Raw genomic sequence first — 4,349 nt, 5'->3', positions numbered from 1 at the left:
TTCAAGAATTATAAATAAGTTTTTAGAAGTGAATTTAAATTTTTTAATATTAATAAAAAAATATTTTGAAAAAGCCAAATGTATGTGTAATTATTATTTTTTGAGAAAAAAAATTTGCTTATGGAGGAACTTGAAACCCGGATCCCAATAGAGATTATATTCTTACCAATATATATATACACCAATCAAATAAAATAAATTTGGACCCCCTTACAGTTATGGGCCCTAGACCAGGGTCGGCTCTGTTTACTATCGGAGAGAGCTCTCCAATGTAACAACATTATGTTACCGTCGGAGAGAATGGTATACTATAATTTTATTTTCGAAGTACAATGATAAATTAAGTATATAGGTTTAATTAAAAAAATTTCATTAATTGTTTCACAATGGTAACAAATGTAATTTTTTACAAATTAAAATTTTCCTATATAAATCGATCCAAAATATATATTATTAAATAATAATTATAAATATGATTTGATAATGGGTTCCATGTGATTTAGTGGTTGTAGTGTTTAACCATTGGAGAAAGATAGTATGATGAAATAGAGTTTATTCATAAAAATGATGTGGCATGTCTATTGAGTGGTTGTGGGTATAAACTATTGGAGATGCTCTAATTACTCGAGTGGTCGTTCCATGGTCCACCATCTCACCCATTTTTTATGCAAATCCTCACCAGCGTAGACACCAGAACAACGAATTCAAATTCCTTTGATTTTGAATTCAAACCTGAATTTGTACGGGCTTTCAGTTCAATCGTTATTGCTGAAGGTTATGACTCGACCCACTCTATCTCCTTGATTCATGCTTGGACTGTTACCAATGGGATAATCTCCCAATTTTAGGTATAAAATTAAAGGTTCGGAAACCAGAGACAGAGAATCGTAAACGAGAGAGCTCCGATGAACATATAAATAAACTTCTAAAACTTGTAAGTTATTTGAATTTCTAACACGAGATTCAGATTTGGACTTTGAGATTTTTTATCTCTTTGATCCTTCTTCATCTGGTGTTGTGGGCAAATTTTCCCTTTCATGCTCTATTGAGGATTACAATGGAGGTGATAGAGGAGCGAGAAGAGAGAACAATGGAGAAGATAGAGAAAAAATAACAAAAATACCCCTCTAACTTTTTGACCAACATTGCCACATCAGCATTTGTTAACGGTGTTATAATTTTGGACTGCTTTTGCTAACGGAACATACCATATGGTAACCCTTTGCAAATTTTTAAACTACATGATTTATGCTTGAAAATTGCTCAAACCACAATGTTTATTTTTGTAATTTTCCCTAATATATATATATATATATATATATATATATATATATATATATATATATATATATATATATATATATGTATATAATATTTATAACATCATCTAGTTGAACCATTCGAGTTCAACCGATTGAACTAGTGATCCTACTTTTAAAACATTGATAATCTTGAAGGAAACCTAAACATTGAGGTACACAAAAATTCACCGGCACCAAGCATTTATTGCAAAATTGGTTATTACGTTGTTTCCAAATATAATGCAAAAACTTTCTTTCTCATGAGTAGTAGGCTTAATCTCCATGGAGATTAAGCCTACTTGTAATCATCTTGTTATGATTTAATATGAAAATGCAAATTTGAGGAGAAAATAACACCCCCTTAAAGTTGTCAATTTGAACCTATTAGATACCTTAATTTATTAATTTTGCATGTCTTTCACCCTTATATACTGAAGTTTGAGACAATATCAAATAAGGGTGTCAGTGTCTCCAAATTGATAAGTTTAGGTATATGATAAGTTCAAGACAAAAAAGTTATAAGTTTAAGTGTGTAATTTACAGAATTATGAGTTGTTGGGTGTCTCCTTTACTGCTCATCAACATTTATGGCATGAAAATGATGTATTAATCATGAAATTATATTTTACATGAAATTGATGGGTTAGTTTGAGTTAAATGAAAACTTATTTAGATGAATCTTGATTGAATGACAATGCCAAGAAGTTCAGTTGGAAGTTTAGAAAGAATACAACAACAACAAAAGGATGTGTTAGTTTTAGATCCTCAGTTTGATGATGGAGACATGATATGTTCTAATCTGGATTCTATTTGTTATTTTATTTTAATTATCTGCTCTATCTAATTATTTGAATGCTCCTCATCAGGCCAGTTCCAGTGAGCAAAGTCCAAAACTGAGCAATGAAGAAGATGTCATATGTCTCTTCTGTCAGGTGTCTGGTGGGGACCCTTCCTTCATTTCACTTCATCCATCAGCTTTCTGTGTTCCTACTCCCACCTTAATTAGGAGACAGAAATGGCTATAGGAACTGACATTCTGAGAACTATTAGGAACTAAAGAAGTTTTATTTAAATTAAATTTATGGTTAATTTGATGAATTTAAATTTCAGGCAGATCTGAAGAAGAGGTCATTGCCTGATTACATTGAAACAATTCAAAAGGATGTTATCGCCAATATGAGAGGGATTTTGGTGGATCGGTTGGTGTAGGTTACAGAGGAATACAAGCTTGTATCATATGACTATTTCCTATGTTGATAGATTCTTGTCCTTGAATGTTCTTAATAGATAGAAGCTTTAATTGTTTGGGTGTTTCCGCAATGCTCATTACATCGTAAGAGCTTGCCTTTCATATTGTTTTTGGTTTTGGGTATGGTTTTTCAATTGTTGTGTGCATTTTTTACTTATTTCATTCTTCACTCTCGATTGCAATATGCAAAAAGTACGAAAAACTTAACTCTCCAAATGTGGAAGACTTTTTTTATATATAACTAACAATACATTCGCTAAGGAATATGTATTTTCTTTCATCCTTTTGTTATGCATTGTCCTTCTTTCAATTTTTTATTCCCTTTTACTATATTTAATGGTTATTTATTCTGTAGGTTGTGAAGATGGAGGATGACATACTCAAGTCTTTGAAATTCGAATTAGGCAGTCCCACAATAAAGACATTCATTAGGTAAAAATTGCTAATGTACTCATATATATGTTCCTTTATAATATTTAGACAATCGTTTATGCTTAAAGAACAAAAGTTCTCTAGACTCATTTTTGTTGTTCTTGCTTTGTTTGGTTGCAGGAAACACACCAGAGTTGCACAAGATGATTACAAGTAGGCTTAATCTCCATGGAGCTTCATTTTGAATGTTATTGTATCTGTTTCTCTTTTCACATCCAATAAATATTTGGAATATATGTTTCTAAGTTTGTTTTCATTCTCATGCATAGATTAAATTTATAGCTTGAGTTCTTAGGTTACTACCTTGCGGAGTTAAGCTTGTTAGATTTCAATTGTGTGACATTCTTGTCGTCTTTGGTGGCTGCATCTGCTATATTTTTTGTAAGATTCATGATTAGACCAAAGATGCATCCTTGGGTAAGGATTCTTGTTTAGATAGCACTATCATTTTTTATTCACACCCAGTGAGTAATTCTTCTTACTAATTTATGGTTATGCAAAATACTTCCCTTGAACAGTGCACTAGATATAATTCATGCGACTTGAAGGAATATGTTCTTATCATACATGACTTGTATTTGGGTAGCAAAGGAGCTGGACTGTATGCTGTAAGAGACAAATACAAGCAGTATAAGGTAACATTTTAGTTCACCATACTTAGCATTTTAATTTTGTTTATGATCCACTAAAATTGTTGTCGTATTGACCTCGACTTGCTTTCTTGGGACAATTCAAATGTATTGCTACCATGCCATCTTCTCTTAAGATCCCAATTAGTTTTTTTCAAGGTGTTAAAGAATGAATCCTTTCTCCATGTATTGGTTTGTGATTCTTCAAGTTGACATGACGTTCTTTTATGGGGGGGTTATAATTGCAATAAAGAATAACATTATTTGTTGATACAAGCAGTTGCTGATTGTCAACTTTTTAACTCCTCCATATCTTTCCAAATTCTGTCTATTTGCTATTTGTCTTTTTGTAGAGGGGTTGTGAAACATTTAATTCCGTATTGTTTTAGAAATAATTATACAATCCTTCAATTTTAGTTTTTTTTTAATCCTCCAAGTATAATCACATCCATATTTTTGTTATGTAATAATTAAAATGATTTAATTATTAAATTAATAGCATAATCTAAAAGAACACAAATTTAATTTGTCTCTCATTGTCCTCTTTTTGTTGCTCAAAAATTGGCAAGATGAGAGAGGTCAAAAAAAATTTAGGGGCCATAGAACCTTATATCCCACTCCATTATCTAATTCAAGCACGAGCTGTCTGCTGCTAATAAGATTGACCTAACTTGAAGTTTGTTTTTATTTATGAATATCTTTTGCTATATATCTTCTTTTTGTGCTTATCTCTCTTTT

At 31.3% G+C, this 4,349-nt stretch overlaps 1 pseudogene; it reads left to right on the top strand.

The window, feature by feature from the left end:
• Positions 1-1,057: 1,057 nt before the first annotated feature.
• On the top strand, positions 1,058-3,784 carry LOC136208030 (putative cyclin-A3-1; annotated as a pseudogene).
• Positions 3,785-4,349: the final 565 nt, after the last annotated feature.

Source organism: Euphorbia lathyris, chromosome 10, assembly GCF_963576675.1.
Source record: "Euphorbia lathyris chromosome 10, ddEupLath1.1, whole genome shotgun sequence".
In the NCBI taxonomy this organism is placed as follows: domain Eukaryota; kingdom Viridiplantae; phylum Streptophyta; class Magnoliopsida; order Malpighiales; family Euphorbiaceae; genus Euphorbia; species Euphorbia lathyris.
This window is presented reverse-complemented; position numbering and strand designations above follow the sequence as displayed.